This window comes from Amblyomma americanum, chromosome 1 (genome assembly GCF_052857255.1).
Source record: "Amblyomma americanum isolate KBUSLIRL-KWMA chromosome 1, ASM5285725v1, whole genome shotgun sequence".
Classification (NCBI taxonomy): domain Eukaryota; kingdom Metazoa; phylum Arthropoda; class Arachnida; order Ixodida; family Ixodidae; genus Amblyomma; species Amblyomma americanum.
Window position 1 is genome coordinate 17,836,235 of NC_135497.1, and position 15,940 is coordinate 17,852,174.

The window sequence follows — 15,940 nt, forward strand, 5'->3', positions numbered from 1 at the left end:
CTTCAGGAACACAATGAAAAACGATAGCGAGGGCTATCCGGATTTCGCGTATGGCCTAAAGACGAATCTGCTAGAGTGGATAAAAGGAGCCGAGGTTTATGAAAGCCGAGACAAAATCGTCGAGTGTTTTTGCCTTGAGCAATTTTACCGAAGCATTCCCCAAGTGGTGAAACTGTGGGTTCAAGACAGGGAAAATGTCGATACAGTTGAAAGGGCCGCTGAGCTATGCAGAGGAGTATACTCTAAACAGTAACCTATAGCGTAACTTTTGGATGTGAGTAACTTTTGTCGCAAAGGTTACAATTGATGTTTTTGATATTTTCATTATGTTGTCTTTATTTTTGTGGTGCCCGAAAGTTACAACGGCCAAAAGTCAACCGTTTCAAAGGTTACGATGAAAAAATTGCCAAGTAACCTTTGCGCAGTAACCTTTGAGCAGCACGGTAACCTATATGCGTCGACAAGCCAGGAGATATGCACATAGAGAAGACGTATGGTGCTTTATGTGCGCGAATGCGCTTTTCTGATACATTGGAGCTGTTGTTCCGACCGCAAGGTAGATGCTTTAATATGCCGGAGACTTTAACGTACGCTATCGCATGAGCCCGATACTACTGTTTTGGGTCACAGTCACATTGAAACGCTTGTTATCAGATATCTGTCATTGCTTTTACCAAAGGAGGCTGCGAATGCAATGCAAATGCAGTATTTTGCGGCTTAATATGAGAGAACACATCTTGAATGTTGAATTCCTATCCATGACTTTTGCAAAGAAGCCCAACGTGTACTTCCCTAAGCATGTTCTGTTCCGGTTTTATTGCGCGAACAAGCGTTAATAAACAAATATTTCAAATTATACGTAATTTCTCGATGCCTGGGATAGAGCCTATTTCTCATCTTCCTCGAACTGATACGCGATAACAACGGTCGCAATTAATGGTCAAAAAGCAGACATATGGAAGGGCAGCGCCTGGGAAGGCGACAGCGTAATTAACCGCATTTGCGGGCTGCCGAGTGCGCAATTCGACTTCCCTTCTTGCGGCTCTCTTTATACGTTCCAATGTATCATTTCAGGTGGCAAATATATGTCCCAAATCAAAGCGTAATGCGCCCACGGTACGAACGCCGGCGCCCAAGAAACGAGTAATTGGCAAAGAACTACTCAAAATATTAAATGACGGCCGCTCCAGTATGCGTGAGACGCGCATGCGCTGACGGCCGGCGCTTCACCCAATGAAAAGCGATCTCCTGCTTCACGCTTGGCATCGTTGCACGCCGGCAAGTCTAGACAACGGGAAGGCGCGGACGTTGCAGCGTTGCGGAGGCTGCTTTGTTCTTCAAACTAGACTTGGAACCGTTCGTGAACCACGCCGACTTTTGGTGTCGTTACTTAATTGGTTTGTTTGGGACGCATGGCGTCAGTAATGCCGCTAAGCAGCAGGGACTTGTGGGGTACTTACACTGCGCGGCAGCTGCAACAAACCTCACTGTGACTGTAGAAGAAACGTCGTCATGTGCTCGGCAGACGGCTCCGCACGCTGCGCTATTCGTTACGACTGCTGCAATCACGTTCCAGGGATTCATGGAAGAATAGCGGACTTGGGTGAGTGGCCTTTTTTTTTTTTACCATGTGCACAATAACGACTTGCGAAGTCATTTATTTCATGCTTGTTAAAGCGCGTATTTTCTCTGTCTGCCAGAACATCTTCATTTGTAAGGCTCGTTAAGTGCACTTCGAAACCAAATCTGGTTCAGTAGTTTGAGTGCCTTAGTCATCTATTGCGCGATGTTTCCTGTCAATAAGTTCGGTTATCCATGCAGAATATTGGTTTTAGACTATTGTTGCATTATGTCTTTGGGGTCATTAGGTGCGATAATACAGGGGTAGTGTAGCGCTAATTCTTGATCCTTTGCATGCGTGTGCACATTATTGCATACCTACAAAAGAGCACGCTTGAAACGCACGGCGGTACTTTTGTTTTGAGTCTGAATGCTGGAACTTTGCACATCGTTTCAATGATTATCGGCTGATTGGTGCGCTATAAGATTTTGGCGATACAACTGGGCACATAAAAACTAATATTGAAAGTGTGACGCCACCGAACTCAATACAACATGTCCTGCTGAGGATTCAGTGCGGTACAGACGGTGTGAATTTCGTTTTCTTGCCAAATGATTCTGTCGCGCGTTTTACTTCGTATTTTACCTAGGTGGCCGAGAGCAAGACAGTGGAGTTGCTGAAGTGCCGCAGCATATTCCGCAGCCTAGTAGTTTCCAAGGTTAGTGGGCTCAAGAAACATATTTGCAATTTCTGCCTACAAGTTCTTGTTGTTCTTTGTGAAACCATTTTCCCTTGTTCACCGATGCGCGCTTTTATGTGCAATTGTGCTTGGTATAAGACATGTTGTTTGTATTCATGAAAGTGGACGCTTGCAGAGTGGGGCTGCGGTACGATATTAAACGGGACTTCTAGAACTTGTTTATTAATCTCTGTACTGCACGCTCTTGGAGCTTCATTCCGACTCGGGTTACAATATTTGTGCGGCTGTTGACAGAACCTATGCAGGCGTAGTCCATGTTTTGCGCAATGCGTTAGCTAGTGTACTTGACTGATACGTTAGAGCCGCTGGGGTCCTGCACTGAGGACACCACCTTCCTGTATATCGCCCCTCTCCTTTCTCTTATCGAGAATAAACGTTTTTCCGCTCCACTGCACAAGGCACAGTATGCAGCGACCACGAAATAAGTGGTGATCCGTCAAAGGCATGAGGGACGTCACTTCCTATCCTTGCCCACACTCTGCCTTTAACTCTCTGTACTACAATTCGATACGAAACCGCATGCGTGGCTGTTTAATTGATGGCGGCAGCAGAGCTATCGCAGCATTACTCCACCTCTCTCTGCAAATTCAAGGTTTACGAGAAAAACGGTTAACCGGTTGCAGAGGAGCGAGTCAGAAGTTGTCGTCCCAGGCGCCAAACGAAAGTCTTTTAATACACGGTCACCTGGAAGTTTGCGGGCGCGGTAATTTATGGCTCTGGAAAGCGCACCGCGTGACAGACCGAATGTCCCTGAAACGGGTGGCGACGGCTGGGAGCGCGGACGGAGCGTTGCGTGCTGTACCGATTGTGTTTGCTTTCGTTGGGTTTTGGTTACCGTTTTTGTGTGTTTGTGTATCAAGCGAAAATGCGTCGCGTCTTCCTGGAATTTACGCGGTGCTCGAGAGTAAATAATCTCGTGGGCACCGGCGTGCTATTAGTTCTTCGCTTTTAAAGAAATCCTTCTTATTGGCTCCGACAAGCGCATTATCGACTGGTCACCAAAAGGGTCCCCGAAATCCTGGGCAATCGTATTTCAGAGGGGTTTTGGCGCAAAGTGGAAGAGGAACGGCGACCGTCCGAGGTGCTGCTCGGGACCTCTGCTCGGAAGATGTTGCGTACTATGACTTACTGCTTCGTTGTTTGATCTATATTAGTTCGTTCGATTTAACTAATGTTCGGCCTCATATTTAATAAATTAAATTAACTAATGCCGTCCATCGGCCCCTTTCCTCGATGCGGTGGAGCGGCCGTGCCGTCACGGACGAACGTTTCGTTACAATATAATAGCATTTACTTAAAGCACTAGTGTTGGCTTGTTGGCTCGTGAACCATGCATCCAGATGAGTTCGAGAGACGTAGTGAAGTCTCCGGAGCTGTCAACGTGGGCAAACTATCACGTCTCGTACTTTTCGGCACTATTTCAAGTTAGGCACTCTAAGCACGTTCTGAGTTTTCATCAGAATTTACTGAGCAGAAGATTTGTAGTCACCTGTTCTTATTTTCATTGTAAGAAAAGCAACAAGAAACACTAAGCAGGCTCGTGATATCGTTAAAGGAAACCGACATATTTCTGCATTATAGTGGTCAAAACAAAACGTCAAATACGGAAAAGCTAAAGCTATATATAAAAGCGACACGGAACAGATGCTTTTGTCCTCTTTGGCAGAAGCACGCATATAAGCGGTGAAAATATTTTTTCGTATCAACTATCAGCGAACATATACTCCGTCGGTTCTATACCAAAGATGCTACGCAGCTGTATGGCTTCGTGTTACCACGCGCCCCTGGACACTTGAAGCCGTGTAGACGTTTGAAAACCCAGAGCGATCTGCCTTCACTGTTTCATTGAACGTTGACAGTATACTAAGGAACCCGCCATCCTTCTACTTTGTGCCTAAAACAAAACTGCAAAGAGAAAAGCTACGAGCAGAAAACAACCAGCATCGTATGTATTTGGCCTCTAAACGAGGCGCTACTACTCGGTGGCAAGCTTGGGCCGAACCAAGTGGTATCAGTTATCATCGAGTACACGCCGTCAGTTAAACCGAAGCTGCTTCGCAGATGTTCAGCTTCGCGTTACCGAGCGCTGGTGGACATTCGAAGTATCGTTGCGAACCCTGGAGAAGCGCTTCAAAAATGGTATCATTTCACCATCCGTCTGCGTATATTTCTAACTCAACAGTTCAAATACACAAGAGCTAAAAGGGAAACACAGAAACGCAGCCAGCAGCGCATGCATTCTCTTCAGCGAATTAGCGTAAGTGTTGTAGGAAGATTGGGGCGCATCAGCTGGCAAAATTAGAGCGAGCACACTCCGTACGCTCTCGGTTCCACCACAGGTGGTCGGCCTCTGTGTTTTCTGCGTTTTTGCCGTGTGGACTGCATTCTGCTGGTGTATAGGCCAAACAGCTATGTCCATGCGTTCAGCCTTTGTCTCTGGTGTCAGGATCTCAATTTCTGATGTGCTTGTGTTTGAACAAAATGACCTTCCAATGTTTAGTGAAGTAGAAATAATTGTACCTTGGGAAGGAAAGATTTTCATCACTCTTCTGGTTTTGGCAAAAGTGAGTTATTCACAGCGAGTGAATGCATTTTTACTTATGAAGGCACCACATAATGTTGTCATCAAATCTGAACTCCTTTTGTATCCCTGGCCATTATATACTTAAGCAAGAGATGACTGTTTGTCTGCTATTACAAAATGTCATTATCAGTCACCTTTGCTATAATGCCGGTGGTTTTGGAATGTTTTATTCCTGATGTTTCTTACTGAAAACAAAAAAATAACTTGAGTGTGTTATTGCAGGTTTTCATTGAATAAAGCTTAGTTTTCCTTTTAGGAATTCGGAGACTGGCTCCTTGCAAGCATGCCAGAATTCTCTGAGTGTGTTCAACCAATCCTGCGAGGGAAAGCTCTTTCGGACAGGTCACAAAGAAAGCTGTCACGGCAGCTTCGGGTGGAACTGTCATTGTTCCTGGAGTAAGTTTTTCTTGTTTGTTCTTCGTTGAATGTAGTGCACTTTGCTGATATACCGAGTATTTCAGCGAACACTTTCAATATATCCTTGAAAAACATTTGGAACACAAAAAAGTATTGAAAGATAAGGGCAATTGACAAATCGATACGTTGAAGGCAATTATAATGGATTAACTTTTTACTTCAGCGACTAAGTCTCTGAGAAACCTGTCAAGGTTTGCACTGTAGTCGGATGGCTGTGTTGGGGTAAATGATAAGAAGTCATTTTTCTTTAATAATAAAGCTAATTTGCGGTACGAACTCTCACTCTTGTCGAGTATAATTTATTCTCAAAACGTTCCTTTGGTCACATAGGCAATAACTGAGCCTCACTAATTAGCCTATATTGGAGCGGTCAGTGGTGATGTCACATAAGTTTTCGAAGCAACGAAGCACTCATTTAATGAGCAATAAGCTCGATGGGAACGTGACCCCCGTTATTGCATGTTACAATAACAATGGCATCCATCCGAACAATATTTGCTATTTAGCAATGTCATGTGCATTCTTTTGCTCTGCTACTTAGTGCAAAGAATACGACACTCATAGCTAACTACGTGGCTGTTATTTTTGTGCGAACCAGCAAAAGAAGATGCATGATATAATCCAACTTAGTAGATGAAATGTAGTGCTGTAGTCATTGCAACCAGGCATCAGCAGACACTGCATTTCCACCTATTTTCCCGTAGATTTGTCGCGTTCAGTTTAGGTTTTGTGCGGAAAGAAGGTCTGAGTAACTTTGCGATTGCCATGATGATCCCCTGTCCCAGTAATTCTTGCTACAAAATATTGTAAGTGAACATTGCAAGAATATAAGAACTCAGCATTGCCATATACCCTGCTACAGTGAATAGCAGGGAGCTGATTAAAAAATTACGATTTGTGAAGAAATGAGGTCTTGTGATGTGTTAAAACAGTGAATTTATAGAAAACCCAATTAGATTGCACTAAGATTTACTTGCATGAGGAAAAAGAAATTTTATTTCCGTTAATAATACTGACAACTGCTTTCAATTGTATGAATTTTTCTTCAAGAATGCTTGCTTTAATTGACTGATTTACACTTCCTCCTAACGACTTTTTTCCAGCTGTGCATTGAAGTGGAACTCCGATTTAAGCGGATCTTTGGAGATATGAAGGAAAACTCAAAGCAGTAGCTCAAGTATTTTCTTCCAAAGAAGGACGCAGGTGCACATTTCTTGCCATTGGAAAGCATTTACAAGGCCATTCCAAGCACGCATTCATCAACGAGGTCTGTAAAATATTCTGACTCATTCATCTAACAGTTTCTTTGGCATCCTGGCTTTTCATGATGAGAAACTTTTTTTTTAATATGATCAAATCCTCTTGAAAAATCTCATGTTCTTTGTGTACCATGTTTCACTATGGTGAGAATACCAGCCATGATTTAAGTATGAATGGTTGCTCACTGGCTCTAATTTAACATTCCACAGATCCCACTGCCTGAAGTTGCAAGTGACTGCAGCTCATGTATATACCTGTGCAGAACACACTTGCGTTTACGCTGGAAGTAGTAAAGAAGTGATCTCGATCAGCAGCGGCAACCTAGAGCGTGCCTTCATCTTCTGCCTGGTGACGTATTACATAAAATCCTCGACTATCCGCCGGAATTTTCCGCCATACTCGTCCTGCCGCTGAAGATTGCCCTGCCAGACACTGTAGTGCCACGTTGACTACTGGCGAACCGACTTAAGAGCCTTTCCATGCTCTTGAAAAAGTTTAATTTGTTCTAATTTTCTGGAAAGAAATGCTTTTCAATTGTTCACGTTCTAATATGTTTAAGTATGTTTTCTAGAGATAAATTCAGCAATTTTTTTTTAAGCTGCAGTACACAAGTTCATGTACTTATGCGAGTGTTGTCAGGCTTATAGCACTGTAAAATGTTACGAGTTATTGGTCATGTCTTTGTGCTTCTTTGTTAATAAAGTGACTGGAGGAGTCAAGAAAGAATTTTGTTTTCACGAAGGAATTCGCCGATGTTACGTACCTCTGAAAGCTCTTAGGTACATGTATGTCTGTGAGCTGTTTATTTATGATGTTTAAATCGATTGATTGTTGTTTAGGTTTGTATGTGGCCACAAACTCTAAAAGAACTCGTTATCTGCACTGCTTGTATCTCCTTTCTTGGTTGTAGTCATTTTAAACTTTCTTTTAAGAAGTGTGATAAAATATATGATCCCAATATTGCCTTCTCTGATATTTTTACCATTTATATTCTGCCTGTTGTATCCCTTACACAATGTCAAGTTGACTTGGCACTTGGTCTTGAATAATTGGGCCTTTCTTTTGTTCGTTTTTGTACTATAATTACAGTGCCTATTTTTTATTTAAATTGCAGTAAGAGTGATATGTGCTGTTGACAAGCTCTTTTTGAAGCGAGGCTTGATCTGAGCTTGCTTTATTGAGTTGCCTGTTAAACGGGGTTCTGTTTGGCATGGCAACAGTAATAGTGTAATATTGGCCCATATTTCAGTGCCTTGCATGCTCATTTCTTGCGATATTTTTTTGCGAAAAGTTTGCAAAAAGTCGTGCCTTGAACATACCTGCATCTGTTACATTCCTTAGTTTTTCTATAATGTAGACAATATTTTGGAAGTTTTGTTGTTTTATATAACCTCTAGTCTTCAAGATATTGGAGTCAATGAACAATTTGAATGTCATATACCGATGTTTGTCATTTTTCTCCTTTCTAAACTATTCTCTTGTTTGGCCAATTTCTGTTCCATTCAAATCGAAATCCAGCAGTGATCTGTATTTCATCACGTTCATCAAGTTGCAAGGACATTTTTGCCGTTTTTAAGCCAGCCATTGTGGCGGACAAAGGTCACACATTTTGTAGCATGTAACCTATGCCTATCTCAATGATGTATACCTTTGTAAAGGTTACAGCGCTAAAAAAGTTGCGTAACCTATGCATAAAAAGAAGTAACCTTTACCATTTGTAACTTTTACAAAGGTTAAAGGTGGAAAGGTTACACCGTGTAACCTTTAAATTATAGGTATACTTCAATGTGAAAATGAGCACCTTTACAAAGGTTACCCATAGGTTACCGTGTTCTGCGCGAAACGTATACGTTTCGCGCAGAAGGTAGAGCACTGAAGAGGGTACGTCACACGCTCGAAACGAGATGCGAGATAATGGGCCGAGCAGAAAGACGCGAAGTGCTAGAAGTTCGGAGCAATCGGAGGCAACGAAGGTAGCGCCAGAAAAGCGTGGAGAACAGGCAAAGTGACAGGGAGCAGACAAAGCCGCGAAAAAAAGAGTTTGAGGCTAGTAGGCCATTTCGTTGCAACAACTGCAATGGTGTCGGGCACTTTGCAGCCAAGTGTACAAAGCAACGTTTGGTGTTCTCGTGCGTCGAGGATAACGCCAAGAATCTAGAGCTCCTTAAGCCATACCTGCACGAGCTGCACGTTAATGGGAAACCGTGCAGGGTGCTTCGTGATAGCACCGCGACGATGGACGTTGTCCATCCGTCTTACGTTTCCGCGGACGATTTTACGGGAGAAGTCTCGTGGATAAAACAGGCAGTAGAAGAACACAGTGTATGCCTTCCCATAGCTAGAGTGAGAATTTGTGGACCGTTTGGAGAGCTAATCACTGAGGCCGCAGTTTCGAAGGCCGTGCCACTTCAATATCCTTACCTCTTCTCGAATCGATCAGACCAATTGCTACGCGAGAGAGGCCAGAAGCTCGGAAGCGGTGTGATACAAGCTTTGACAAGGTCGAAAACTCGTCAGCTCGCATCTCAACTAAGTCAGATTCCCGAACCTCAGGTAGCCAGAGACGCAACAGCCAGCATATCGTTGCAAACAAATGAGGAGGGAAGGGAATCAACGAGGAATGAAAGCCAGACAGCTGACCGAGCAGATGAGCGACCAGGGAGTTCAACCACTAAGTCGGTAGAGGAGGCAGAAAACGCTGAAGGATCCGTTTTATCTCCCACATCGTGTAGTTATGATCGCCTTCTGCAGGTGAACAGGGAGTCCCTAATAAAAGAACAGAAGCAGGACCCCACTTTGGAAAGACTGCACCTTACAGCTACGGAGGGCATCGCGAGACGCAACATAACGATGCATGAGAAGTGAGGCCTACTATACCAACACTACCAGGACAGAAAAGGCAAAACATTTGATCAGCTGGTCGCGCCCGAAAAATACTGAGCGGACATTATGATTCTCTGCCACGGAAATGGCTGGGCAGGACATCTGGAAATCAATAAAACGAAGGAGCGGTTATTAATGGAATATTATTGGCCGGGTTGTTTCAAAGATGCAGAACGCTACGTAAAATCATGCGATGCGTGCCAGCGCGTGGGCAAGCCTGGAGAGACATGGAAGGCTCCACTGAAAATTGTCCCATTGATCTCGGAACCCTTCCGCCGGCTTGTAATAGACACAGTAGGCCCTTTGCCTAAAACGAAATCGGGCTATAAGTACTTGCTTACTATGCTATGTCCCGCCACAAAATTTCCCGAAGCAATTCCGTTGAAGGACTTGAGCTCCACGGAAATAGTTGACGCCCTTTTGCCAGTGTTCGCGAGAATAGGATTTCCGGCCGAAATCCAAGCCGATAAGGCGACGGTCTTTACAAGCGCCTTGACGACCACGTTCCTAGAAAGATGCGGAATAAAACTGTTACACAGCTCGGTGTATCATCCGCAGTACAACAGTGTAGAGAAATGGCATTCGGTGCTAAAGCGGGTGCTACGCGCTCTTTGTTATGAGCATAAAGCAGACTGGGAGGATTGTCTGCCGGCCACACTTTTCGCTTTACAAAGAGTCCCTCACGAAGCTACGGGGTTTACGCCAGCAGAACTCGTGTACAGAAGAGCCCTCCGCTCTCCCCTCCGAATGCTGAGAGAAATGTGGGAAGGGACAGGAGAGAACCAGACAGTGGTTGAGTACGTGCTTCAGCTACTGGACCGCCTTAACAACACGAGGGAATTAGTAAACCGAAATATGAAACCTGCCCAGGAGGCTGTCAAGGTGTATTATGACAAAAACGCGCCTTCGAGGTTTCACCGCGGGCGATCGCGTGATCCTCCGGCCATCGCGAAAAAACAAGCTGGAAGTTCACTGGGATGGTCAAGTGGAAGTGTTGCAAAAACTTTCGGAGACGAATTACGCGCAAATGGTTCCAGACAGGGGAAAGAAGGTGAGAATCTATCACTGCAATCTCATGAAGCCGTTCGTGGAACGCGGCGGCACGGTCAATCTGACTATAAATGAACCAGAACAGCTGGACAGCGAGAGTCAGGGTTGGAAGGGAGGTGCGGACGCTAGTGACAACGTGGAGAACATTCTGGCTCTCTCCGTGAATGCAGATTTCCTAAGCGGGACCCAGGTCGACACGCTAAAGCAGTTGTTGAGCGAATTCGCTGACCTATTTTGCAGTCGCCCGGGAAAGACACACCTCCTGACACACGAAATCGAGCTCACCTCTGATGAGTCGGTACGGTCGAAACCCTACAGGGTATCACCGCGGCAAAAAGAAATAATGGACGCGGAAATTCAGCGCATGTTGGAGTTAGCGGTTGTACAGCCAGCGGAAAGTGATTATACTTCACCGCTAATTCTTGATGAGGCCCCAGGGAAAGATACTCGTCCCTGCCTGGATTATAGAAAGCTGAATGCAATTACTAGGGATCAGCTATACCCGATTCCCAGCATAGAGGAAATGATAGAAAGGGTGAGCGGCGCGAAATTCATTTCCACCCTCGATCTCGCACGGGGATATTGGTAAGTTCCCCTCTCAGAAAGCGCGAGCAGTTAGGCCGCTTTCATCTCCCCAGCGGGCACCTTTCGACCCTTAATGCTTAGTTTTGAGTTGGAGAATGCCCCCTACAGCTTCTCGAAACTCATGGACATCGTACTGAAGGACATGCAGTGCTTTGCATTCCCTTATTTAGACGATGTGGCTATTTTTTCGGAAACCTGGCAAGAGCACCTAGAACACCTAAAGACCGTGTTTTCCAGTTTACGACAGGCCGGGCTGACATTGAAGGCAGAAAAGTGTAGATTTGGTTCCGCTCAGGTGACGTACTTGGGCCACGTTGTAGGCCAGGGAACTAGGAGCCCATCCGAGTTAAAGATTGCCCCGATCGCAGCATTTCCGCAACCACGGACGAAAACGGACATTCGCTCCTTTTTGGGATTAGTTGGGTACTACCAGCGATATATTCCTAGCAACTCACAGCGGGCTAGTCCCTTAACTGACGCCTTGTGAAAGGGAGCACCTACTAACGTAAGTTTAGATAACCAAAAAGAAAACGCCTTCAAAAGCCTGAAGGAAGCACTCATGTCCCGACCCTTGCTCAGGACCTCTGACTATGGGAAAGAGTTTATAGTCCAAAGTGATGCCAGCGATAGGGGGCTGGGTGCTGTCTTCAGCCAAGTTGGCTACGACCATGAAGAACACCCAGTTCTGTGCATCAGCCACAAACTGACCAGTAGAGAGGGAGCGTACAGCGCTTCCGAAAAAGAGTGCGCGTGTTTAGTTTGGGCAGCGCAGAAGTTGTCGCGTTACCTGTACGGAGCAAAGTTTGTATTTGAGACTGACCATTGTCCTTTAACGTGGCTGCGACAGATGTCCCCAAAAATGGTCGCTTGCTCAGATGGAGTCTGGCTCTCCAACAGTAAAATTTCTCGGTGCGTTATAAGAAGGGGAAACTGCACGGAAATGCTGATGGCTTGAGCAGACTGATGTAAGCGGGAGAACTTAGAGGAATCTCCTCCTGTGTGAGTGTTTTTTTTTTACTTTGTTCCGAGTAATCCGCCTGTGGCAGTTTCAAAAAGGGATGTTTCGCGCTCAGTCGGCACAAAATTAACCCAAATTTAAACACATTTTTTTAAAAGTGTAGTGTTGTCAATGGAAGAAACCTGGTGATTCTTTGGCGAATTCCGAGCGCTTACGGGTGGGGCAGTGCTTTGCTGTTTGGAACGTACCACCTGCGCTTTCCTTTGTTGGTGGTGCTTTGGGTTCTGCCTTGGGGGCGCTGATATTGCAATCCAGGGGACCAACACGGACGCCATCTCATCTCTTCCTGCCCAGCGGTCGTCAACGCTGGACATTCGAAATTTTTCGAGCCGCGGAGGAGCTGTAAGGATTCTGGCGACAGCCCGTCTGGTTCAGCTGCGTAGTCGACCCGGGACACCTGCAGCCCGGGTCCCTGCACGGCGATAGGCATCTTCGTTCCTACGGCCTGTCCCCGCTTGGGTTATTGGATTCGAGACGGACGACTCTGCGGCCGTTTGTAAACAACATTGCTACGGAGGCAGTTAGCGACCGCCAAACCGAGCAGGAGTGACTCACCACTTGAACTGTGCCGGCTCGCCGGCGCCTCGCCCATTCGGACTTCCCGGAAGACGTGTTCGGCTTGACAGCGTGCGAACTGTCGTTCGGACGCGAGGACAACGCTCTCTCTGGTGGGGGCGATTGTCCAGCGGCACCCTCTCTCTCCGGCGAGGCATGTGACAGGGGCGTGTCCCTATATGTGTGTGTGTGTGTGTGTGTGTGTGTGTGTGTGTGTGTGTGTGTGTGTGTGTGTGTGTGTGTGTGTGTGTGTGTGTGTGTGTGTGTGTGTGTGTGTGTGTGTGTGTGTGTGTGTGTGTGTGTGTGTGTGTGTGTGTGTGTGTGTGTGTGTGTGTGTGTGTGTGTGTGTGTGTGTGTGTGTGTGTGTGTGTGTGTGTGTGTGTGTGTGTGTGTGTGTGTGTGTGTGTGTGTGTGTGTGTGTGTGTGTGTGTGTGTGTGTGTGTGTGTGTGTGTGTGTGTGTGTGTGTGTGTGTGTGTGTGTGTGTGTGTGTGTGTGTGTGTGTGTGTGTGTGTGTGTGTGTGTGTGTGTGTGTGTGTGTGTGTGTGTGTGTGTGTGTGTGTGTGTGTGTGTGTGTGTGTGTGTGTGTGTGTGTGTGTGTGTGTGTGTGTGTGTGTGTGTGTGTGTGTGTGTGTGTGTGTGTGTGTGTGTGTGTGTGTGTGTGTGTGTGTGTGTGTGTGTGTGTGTGTGTGTGTGTGTGTGTGTGTGTGTGTGTGTGTGTGTGTGTGTGTGTGTGTGTGTGTGTGTGTGTGTGTGTGTGTGTGTGTGTGTGTGTGTGTGTGTGTGTGTGTGTGTGTGTGTGTGTGTGTGTGTGTGTGTGTGTGTGCGCGCGCGCGCGCGCGCGCGCGCGCACAGCGCAAGTGTTAGGCCACGCCCAACCTGGCGAAGACCTCCTCGAACCTGTGGAATCCTAGAAACCGGACCCTTTTAAAACCGGACGACGAGTGCCATGAGGAGGAATCCTCGATCATCCTCAGATCTTCTCAGATCCTCCGACCTTCCCCCAACCCTCCAATGGGATCCTAAATCTTGTAAATAATGTAAAATAAACCCCCTGTACGGTTTCCTTCATAACCAAGTCCGACAACGTCATTCGTAGAAGGGACCTGCGGCGTTGAAAGAGTCAGCTCACTCAAGGACCCCTCATCTCTCACAGGCTGAAATAAGTTCTTCGCGTAGGTAAGAATGGTGAAAAAGTTTATGAAAAAGGCGAAGACGAAGTGCTCGACGACGGGACGCAAGGGATGGCAGACCGAGACTAGATTTCATGCTGGTTATGCTTGCAGTTAGAGAGAATGAATCGAGCAGCTGTATTTTGGACCATCTCAAGTGAGTGCGTTAAGTTCTGGTGATAAGGATCCCATATCGATGCAGCGTATTCGAGTTTAGTTATAACTAGTGTTTTGTACAGTAAAAGCTTCAGCGATGATGGTGCTTTAGCAAAGTTACGACGAAGGTATCCAAGTGTTTTGTTGACGTTGTTAACGACATGTGTGACATGAGGAGTCCATGTAAGGTCATTAGTAATGTGAACACCGAGGTATTTATAAGAGTGTACGGAGTCTAGAGACAAACCGTTAAGGTGATAAGAGGGCAAGTTATTAGTCACTCGAGACACACGCATGAATTTGCACTTGTTAACATTAAGGTCCATTAGCCAAGATTTACACCAGGTTGAGATGGAGTCGAGGTCGGATTGTAGCATTAGTATGTCGCTATCGCATGTTATTTCCCTGAATATTACGCAGTCGTCGACGAATAGGTGAATGTGAGATGAAATGCAGGAGGGTAGGCCGTTAATGTAAATGAGGAAAAGAAGCAGACCGAGCACAGAGCCTTGCGGAACACCGGAGTGAGCCACACTCGGATCTGAGGTGAGGTCATTAATGGAAATGAACTGTTGACGGTTTGTAAGAAAAGCTTCAAGCCAGCTTAGAATCTTTGGGTCCAGGTTAATTTGCTGCAATTTGTATAGTAGTAAGTTATGACACACTTTATCAAACGCTTTCGCGAAATCTGTGAACACGCAGTCAGTTAGTGAGTTGCGATCAAGGATAACATGCAACTTATTAGTAAAGGATACAAGTTGGGATTCACGTGAATAAGATTTTCGGAATCCGTGTTGAAATCGCGAGAAGAAAGAGTTCGATTCTAGAAAGTTAGCTAGATGAGAAAACAAGATGTGTTCGAAAAGTTTACAAGGAATGCTGGTGAGAGAAATTGGCCGGTAGTTTAGTGGAGAATGCTTTTTACCTGATTTGTGGAATAGAATCACCTTCCCCGCCTTCCATGCGGCAGGTAGCGAACCCTGGTCAAGTGATTGCTGAAAAATTTTTGTTAATATGACGGAAGAATAAACACTTGTATTTTTTTAAGAATTTGGCATTGATTAGGTCGCAGCCTGGAGCAGCGGATATTTTTAGAGAGTTTCAGGTTTGCAACACCATCAAGGTCTATTGTGACAGGATACATGGGCGCATAATCGAATGACACTGTGCTAGGAATCGGGGGATCGGCGGTGAAAGAAAAATTGGATGTGAAAACGTCGTTTAATACGGCAGCTCGCAGTTCGGGGGGAATGGTAGATCCAGAATTGTCAACAAGAGATATGCTATTGCTATCAATCGGGTTGATGGTGCGCCAAAACTTTCCCGGATCAGTGCACAGCATGGACGGAAGGGTAACGAGTAAAAAAGTGTTCTTCGCCTGTTCTAGCGCTGCAATACATTCACGTGAAGCGATTTTGTACGCAGTCCATCGGTAACAGTTAGAATAATGTTTTGCAAGTTTGTACAAACGCTTTTTCCTGTTAAACAGCCGCTTGATATTAGTGCTGTACCAGGGAGCTGTGCTGTTAGATGTAAGTATACGGGTTGGTGTATACTTATATGTTAAGTCCTTAGTTTTCGCAACGAACAAGTCCCAATTCGATTGAACGCTGCGATCGATGAAACCATCCAAAAAAATTGTGCAGAAATACACACAGTTCACTGTTTATGGCGTCAAAGTTGGCCTTATTGTAGTTATAAATTGTTTTTGTTTTCTTGACATTTTTAGGCCGAGAGATGCAAATTCCAAAGGACATGATGGTATGATCACTCAGGCATGGCAAGTAAGTAATGTTCGAAACAAAGGAAAGTTGCGTTATAGGGACCAGGTCGAGCGTATTTGAAACAAAATCTGTAATTCTGGTAGCTTCATTTACAAGTTGTGTAAGAGAGAAGACAGAGCATAAATCAAGGAAGTCTTTAGCTAGTGTCGAGCTGGGA

At 45.5% G+C, this 15,940-nt stretch overlaps 1 long non-coding RNA gene across 1 annotated transcript; it reads left to right on the plus strand.

Annotated features, from left to right (window-relative positions):
• Positions 1-5,165: 5,165 nt before the first annotated feature.
• LOC144130920 (uncharacterized) lies at positions 5,166-7,906 on the plus strand. The gene is made up of 3 exons (XR_013314352.1): positions 5,166-5,301; positions 6,426-6,589; positions 6,792-7,906. It is a non-coding gene; the product is annotated as an uncharacterized LOC144130920 (long non-coding RNA).
• The last annotated feature ends 8,034 nt before the right edge of the window (positions 7,907-15,940 follow it).